Raw genomic sequence first — 8,542 nt, 5'->3', positions numbered from 1 at the left:
CTAAAATCATCCTACGGGGCCTAACTGCTTATGCCAAAGCCTGCCTATTTTGAATGGCGTAGTGGTCAATGCAACCTCCAAAAAAATCAGGACTTACTACCCCAATAACCTGCTAACTCACCCCTGAAATACTTACTTATTCACACTATTTTGTTCATTTGACTTGTTTCTAATTTGAAATGCCCATTTTTGTGGGGCCAGAAAGGTGCGTCTTTAAAAGGCGATTTCTACGATACCCCACTTTTGCGCGTCGGACCGCGACTTTTTCCGGAAACGCCGAAAAACCGCAATTTTCAGGAGAAACGAGACGTACATCCTCCCCCTCTGCCGCCCACCCACCCAACTGAAAGCCAGCCAGCAGACAAGCACAGAGAGTTCCGTGGGTCTGTCTGTGATGTCATAAAGGGCCTGCTGATCAATGGCCAGCTCTCTGATTGGCTGCTGTGTTTGATTGACAGATTGAATCTGGCAGCTGATTGGCTGTCTACCCTAAAGTGCATTACACACCCCTGATGGTACCACTGGCTAAGACTCCACCTCAGCTCATTGATTAATTATAAATTTAGAACAAATGATGGATGAAAGCAGGCAGGCCGGCCATTTTTTTCACGCTCATTGGACTTGTTTAATGCAATGCACCTTTGTATATTCACATGCATTCGCTTCATGCTGTAACCACTGTGCATAAAAATTTGGAAACATGGCATACAGTGTATCATTTGCTGTCTAAGTCATGTTTCCCATATTTTCCATTGCAAGATACAAGCCGGTTTGAGTGTTTGGGGCACATTTTAGCTAAAATCATCCTACGGGGCCTAACTGCTTATGCCAAAGCCTGCCTATTTTGAATGGCGTAGTGGTCAATGCAACCTCCAAAAAAATCAGGACTTACTACCCCAATAACCTGCTAACTCACCCCTGAAATACTTACTTATGCACACTATTTTGTTCATTTGACTTGTTTCTAATTTGAAATGCCCATTTTTGTGGGGCCAGAAAGGTGCGTCTTTAAAAGGCGATTTCTACGATACCCCACTTTTGCGCGTCGGACCGCGACTTTTTCCGGAAACGCCGAAAAACCGCAATTTTCAGGAGAAACGAGACGTACATCCTCCCCCTCTGCCGCCCACCCACCCAACTGACAGCCAACCAGCAGACAAGCACAGAGAGTTCCGTGGGTCTGTCTGTGATGTCATAAAGGGCCTGCTGATCAATGGCCAGCTCTCTGATTGGCTGCTGTGTTTGATTGACAGATTGAATCTGGCAGCTGATTGGCTGTCTACCCTAAAGTGCATTACACACCCCTGATGGTACCACTGGCTAAGACTCCACCTCAGCTCATTGATTAATTATAAATTTAGAACAAATGATGGATGAAAGCAGGCAGGCCGGCCATTTTTTTCACGCTCATTGGACTTGTTTAATGCAATGCACCTTTGTATATTCACATGCATTCGCTTCATGCTGTAACCACTGTGCATAAAAATTTGGAAACATGGCATACAGTGTATCATTTGCTGTCTAAGTCATGTTTCCCATATTTTCCATTGCAAGATACAAGCCGGTTTGAGTGTTTGGGGCACATTTTAGCTAAAATCATCCTACGGGGCCTAACTGCTTATGCCAAAGCCTGCCTATTTTGAATGGAGTAGTGGTCAATGCAACCTCCAAAAAAATCAGGACTTACTACCCCAATAACCTGCTAACTCACCCCTGAAATACTTACTTATTCACACTATTTTGTTCATTTGACTTGTTTCTAATTTGAAATGCCCATTTTTGTGGGGCCAGAAAGGTGCGTCTTTAAAAGGCGATTTCTACGATACCCCACTTTTGCGCGTCGGACCGCGACTTTTTCCGGAAACGCCGAAAAACCGCAATTTTCAGGAGAAACGAGACGTACATCCACCCCCTCTGCCGCCCACCCACCCAACTGACAGCCAGCCAGCAGACAAGCACAGAGAGTTCCGTGGGTCTGTCTGTGATGTCATAAAGGGCCTGCTGATCAATGGCCAGCTCTCTGATTGGCTGCTGTGTTTGATTGACAGATTGAATCTGGCAGCTGATTGGCTGTCTACCCTAAAGTGCATTACACACCCCTGATGGTACCACTGGCTAAGACTCCACCTCAGCTCATTGATTAATTATAAATTTAGAACAAATGATGGATGAAAGCAGGCAGGCCGGCCATTTTTTTCACGCTCATTGGACTTGTTTAATGCAATGCACCTGTGTATATTCACATGCATTCACTTCATGCTGTAACCACTGTGCATAAAAATTTGGAAACATGGCATACAGTGTATCATTTGCTGTCTAAGTCATGTTTCCCATATTTTCCATTGCAAGATACAAGCCGGTTTGAGTGTTTGGGGCACATTTTAGCTAAAATCATCCTACGGGGCCTAAATGCTTATGCTAAAGCCTGCCTATTTTGAATGGCGTAGTGGTCACTGCAACCTCCAAAAAAATCAGGACTTACTACCCCAATAACCTGCTAACTCACCCCTGAAATACTTACTTATTCACACTATTTTGTTCATTTGACTTGTTTCTAATTTGAAATGCCCATTTTTGTGGGGCCAGAAAGGTGCGTCTTTAAAAGGCGATTTCTACGATACCCCACTTTTGCGCGTCGGACCGCGACTTTTTCCGGAAACGCCGAAAAAACGCAATTTTCAGGAGAAACGAGACGTACATCCTCCCCCTCTGCCGCCCACCCACCCAACTGACAGCCAGCCAGCAGACAAGCACAGAGAGTTCCGTGGGTCTGTCTGTGATGTCATAAAGGGCCTGCTGATCAATGGCCAGCTCTCTGATTGGCTGCTGTGTTTGATTGACAGATTGAATCTGGCAGCTGATTGGCTGTCTACCCTAAAGTGCATTACACACCCCTGATGGTACCACTGGCTAAGACTCCACCTCAGCTCATTGATTAATTATAAATTTAGAACAAATGATGGATGAAAGCAGGCAGGCCGGCCATTTTTTTCACGCTCATTGGACTTGTTTAATGCAATGCACCTTTGTATATTCACATGCATTCGCTTCATGCTGTAACCACTGTGCATAAAAATTTGGAAACATGGCATACAGTGTATCATTTGCTGTCTAAGTCATGTTTCCCATATTTTCCATTGCAAGATACAAGCCGGTTTGAGTGTTTGGGGCACATTTTAGCTAAAATCATCCTACGGGGCCTAACTGCTTATGCCAAAGCCTGCCTATTTTGAATGGCGTAGTGGTTACTGCAACCTCCAAAAAAATCAGGACTTACTACCCCAATAACCTGCTAACTCACCCCTGAAATACTTACTTATTCACACTATTTTGTTCATTTGACTTGTTTCTAATTTGAAATGCCCATTTTTGTGGGGCCAGAAAGGTGCATCTTTAAAAGGCGATTTCTACGATACCCCACTTTTGCGCGTCGGACCGCGACTTTTTCCGGAAACGCCGAAAAACCGCGATTTTCAGGAGAAACGAGACGTACATCCTCCCCCTCTGCCGCCCACCCACCCAACTGACAGCCAGCCAGCAGACAAGCACAGAGAGTTCCGTGGGTCTGTCTGTGATGTCATAAAGGGCCTGCTGATCAATGGCCAGCTCTCTGATTGGCTGCTGTGTTTGATTGACAGATTGAATCTGGCAGCTGATTGGCTGTCTACCCTAAAGTGCATTACACACCCCTGATGGTACCACTGGCTAAGACTCCACCTCAGCTCATTGATTAATTATAAATTTAGAACAAATGATGGATGAAAGCAGGCAGGCCAGCCATTTTTTTCACGCTCATTGGACTTGTTTAATGCAATGCACCTTTGTATATTCACATGCATTCGCTTCATGCTGTAACCACTGTGCATAAAAATTTGGAAACATGGCATACAGTGTATTATTTGCTGTCTAAGTCATGTTTCCCATATTTTCTATTGCAAGATACAAGCCGGTTTGAGTGTTTGGGGCACATTTTAGCTAAAATCATCCTACGGGGCCTAACTGCTTATGCCAAAGCCTGCCTATTTTGAATGGCGTAGTGGTTACTGCAACCTCCAAAAAAATCAGGACTTACTACCCCAATAACCTGCTAACTCACCCCTGAAATACTTACTTATTCACACTATTTTGTTCATTTGACTTGTTTCTAATTTGAAATGCCCATTTTTGTGGGGCCAGAAAGGTGCGTCTTTAAAAGGCGATTTCTACGATACCCCACTTTTGCGCGTCGGACCGCGACTTTTTCCGGAAACGCCGAAAAACCGCGATTTTCAGGAGAAACGAGACGTACATCCTCCCCCTCTGCCGCCCACCCACCCAACTGACAGCCAGCCAGCAGACAAGCACAGAGAGTTCCGTGGGTCTGTCTGTGATGTCATAAAGGGCCTGCTGATCAATGGCCAGCTCTCTGATTGGCTGCTGTGTTTGATTGACAGATTGAATCTGGCAGCTGATTGGCTGTCTACCCTAAAGTGCATTACACACCCCTGATGGTACCACTGGCTAAGACTCCACCTCAGCTCATTGATTAATTATAAATTTAGAACAAATGATGGATGAAAGCAGGCAGGCCAGCCATTTTTTTCACGCTCATTGGACTTGTTTAATGCAATGCACCTTTGTATATTCACATGCATTCGCTTCATGCTGTAACCACTGTGCATAAAAATTTGGAAACATGGCATACAGTGTATCATTTGCTGTCTAAGTCATGTTTCCCATATTTTCTATTGCAAGATACAAGCCGTTTTGAGTGTTTGGGGCACATTTTAGCTAAAATCATCCTACGGGGCCTAACTGCTTATGCCAAAGCCTGCCTATTTTGAATGGCGTAGTGGTCAATGCAACCTCCAAAAAAATCAGGACTTACTACCCCAATAACCTGCTAACTCACCCCTGAAATACTTACTTATTCACACTATTTTGTTCATTTGACTTGTTTCTAATTTGAAATGCCCATTTTTGTGGGGCCAGAAAGGTGCGTCTTTAAAAGGCGATTTCTACGATACCCCACTTTTGCGCGTCGGACCGCGACTTTTTCCGGAAACGCCGAAAAACCGCAATTTTCAGGAGAAACGAGACGTACATCCTCCCCCTCTGCCGCCCACCCACCCAACTGACAGCCAGCCAGCAGACAAGCACAGAGAGTTCCGTGGGTCTGTCTGTGATGTCATAAAGGGCCTGCTGATCAATGGCCAGCTCTCTGATTGGCTGCTGTGTTTGATTGACAGATTGAATCTGGCAGCTGATTGGCTGTCTACCCTAAAGTGCATTACACACCCCTGATGGTACCACTGGCTAAGACTCCACCTCAGCTCATTGATTAATTATAAATTTAGAACAAATGATGGATGAAAGCAGGCAGGCCGGCCATTTTTTTCACGCTCATTGGACTTGTTTAATGCAATGCACCTTTGTATATTCACATGTATTCGCTTCATGCTGTAACCACTGTGCATAAAAATTTGGAAACATGGCATACAGTGTATCATTTGCTGTCTAAGTCATGTTTCCCATATTTTCCATTGCAAGATACAAGCCGGTTTGAGTGTTTGGGGCACATTTTAGCTAAAATCATCCTACGGGGCCTAACTGCTTATGCTAAAGCCTGCCTATTTTGAATGGCGTAGTGGTCACTGCAACCTCCAAAAAAATCAGGACTTACTACCCCAATAACCTGCTAACTCACCCCTGAAATACTTACTTATTCACACTATTTTGTTCATTTGACTTGTTTCTAATTTGAAATGCCCATTTTTGTGGGGCCAGAAAGGTGTGTCTTTAAATGGCGATTTCTACGATACCCCACTTTTGCGCGTCGGACCGCGACTTTTTCCGGAAACGCCGAAAAACCGCAATTTTCAGGAGAAACGAGACATACATCCACCCTCTCTGCCGCCCACCCACCCAACTGACAGCCAGCCAGCAGACAAGCACAGAGAGTTCCCTGGGTCTGTCTGTGATGTCATAAAGGGCCTGCTGATCAATGGCCAGCTCTCTGATTGGCTGCTGTGTTTGATTGACAGATTGAATCTGGCAGCTGATTGGCTGTCTACCCTAAAGTGCATTACACACCCCTGATGGTACCACTGGCTAAGACTCCACCTCAGCTCATTGATTAATTATAAATTTAGAACAAATGATGGATGAAAGCAGGCAGGCCGGCCATTTTTTTCACGCTCATTGGACTTGTTTAATGCAATGCACCTGTGTATATTCACATGCATTCACTTCATGCTGTAACCACTGTGCATAAAAATTTGGAAACATGGCATACAGTGTATCATTTGCTGTCTAAGTCATGTTTCCCATATTTTCCATTGCAAGATACAAGCCGGTTTGAGTGTTTGGGGCACATTTTAGCTAAAATCATCCTACGGGGCCTAAATGCTTATGCTAAAGCCTGCCTATTTTGAATGGCGTAGTGGTCACTGCAACCTCCAAAAAAATCAGGACTTACTACCCCAATAACCTGCTAACTCACCCCTGAAATACTTACTTATTCACACTATTTTGTTCATTTGACTTGTTTCTAATTTGAAATGCCCATTTTTGTGGGGCCAGAAAGGTGCGTCTTTAAAAGGCGATTTCTACGATACCCCACTTTTGCGCGTCGGACCGCGACTTTTTCCGGAAACGCTGAAAAACCGCAATTTTCAGGAGAAACGAGACGTACATCCTCCCCCTCTGCCGCCCACCCACCCAACTGACAGCCAGCCAGCAGACAAGCACAGAGAGTTCCGTGGGTCTGTCTGTGATGTCATAAAGGGCCTGCTGATCAATGGCCAGCTCTCTGATTGGCTGCTGTGTTTGATTGACAGATTGAATCTGGCAGCTGATTGGCTGTCTACCCTAAAGTGCATTACACACCCCTGATGGTACCACTGGCTAAGACTCCACCTCAGCTCATTGATTAATTATAAATTTAGAACAAATGATGGATGAAAGCAGGCAGGCCGGCCATTTTTTTCACGCTCATTGGACTTGTTTAATGCAATGCACCTTTGTATATTCACATGCATTCGCTTCATGCTGTAACCACTGTGCATAAAAATTTGGAAACATGGCATACAGTGTATCATTTGCTGTCTAAGTCATGTTTCCCATATTTTCCATTGCAAGATACAAGCCGGTTTGAGTGTTTGGGGCACATTTTAGCTAAAATCATCCTACGGGGCCTAACTGCTTATGCCAAAGCCTGCCTATTTTGAATGGCGTAGTGGTCAATGCAACCTCCAAAAAAATCAGGACTTACTACCCCAATAACCTGCTAACTCACCCCTGAAATACTTACTTATTCACACTATTTTGTTCATTTGACTTGTTTCTAATTTGAAATGCCCATTTTTGTGGGGCCAGAAAGGTGCGTCTTTAAAAGGCGATTTCTACGATACCCCACTTTTGCGCGTCGGACCGCGACTTTTTCCGGAAACGCCGAAAAACCGCAATTTTCAGGAGAAACGAGACGTACATCCTCCCCCTCTGCCGCCCACCCACCCAACTGACAGCCAGCCAGCAGACAAGCACAGAGAGTTCCGTGGGTCTGTCTGTGATGTCATAAAGGGCCTGCTGATCAATGGCCAGCTCTCTGATTGGCTGCTGTGTTTGATTGACAGATTGAATCTGGCAGCTGATTGGCTGTCTACCCTAAAGTGCATTACACACCCCTGATGGTACCACTGGCTAAGACTCCACCTCAGCTCATTGATTAATTATAAATTTAGAACAAATGATGGATGAAAGCAGGCAGGCCGGCCATTTTTTTCACGCTCATTGGACTTGTTTAATGCAATGCACCTTTGTATATTCACATGCATTCGCTTCATGCTGTAACCACTGTGCATAAAAATTTGGAAACATGGCATACAGTGTATCATTTGCTGTCTAAGTCATGTTTCCCATATTTTCCATTGCAAGATACAAGCCGGTTTGAGTGTTTGGGGCACATTTTAGCTAAAATCATCCTACGGGGCCTAACTGCTTATGCCAAAGCCTGCCTATTTTGAATGGCGTAGTGGTCACTGCAACCTCCAAAAAAATCAGGACTTACTACCCCAATAACCTGCTAACTCACCCCTGAAATACTTACTTATTCACACTATTTTGTTCATTTGACTTGTTTCTAATTTGAAATGCCCATTTTTGTGGGGCCAGAAAGGTGCGTCTTTAAAAGGCGATTTCTACGATACCCCACTTTTGCGCGTCGGACCGCGACTTTTTCCGGAAACGCCGAAAAACCGCAATTTTTAAGGAGAAACGAGACGTACATCCACCCCCTCTGCCGCCCACCCACCCAACTGACAGCCAGCCAGCAGACAAGCACAGAGAGTTCCCTGGGTCTGTCTGTGATGTCATAAAGGGCCTGCTGATCAATGGCCAGCTCTCTGATTGGCTGCTGTGTTTGATTGACAGATTGAATCTGGCAGCTGATTGGCTGTCTACCCTAAAGTGCATTACACACCCCTGATGGTACCACTGGCTAAGACTCCACCTCAGCTCATTGATTAATTATAAATTTAGAACAAATGATGGATGAAAGCAGGCA

Source organism: Crinia signifera, unplaced genomic scaffold, assembly GCF_055691185.1.
Source record: "Crinia signifera unplaced genomic scaffold, ASM5569118v1 HAP2_SCAFFOLD_64, whole genome shotgun sequence".
In the NCBI taxonomy this organism is placed as follows: domain Eukaryota; kingdom Metazoa; phylum Chordata; class Amphibia; order Anura; family Myobatrachidae; genus Crinia; species Crinia signifera.
This window is presented reverse-complemented; position numbering follows the sequence as displayed.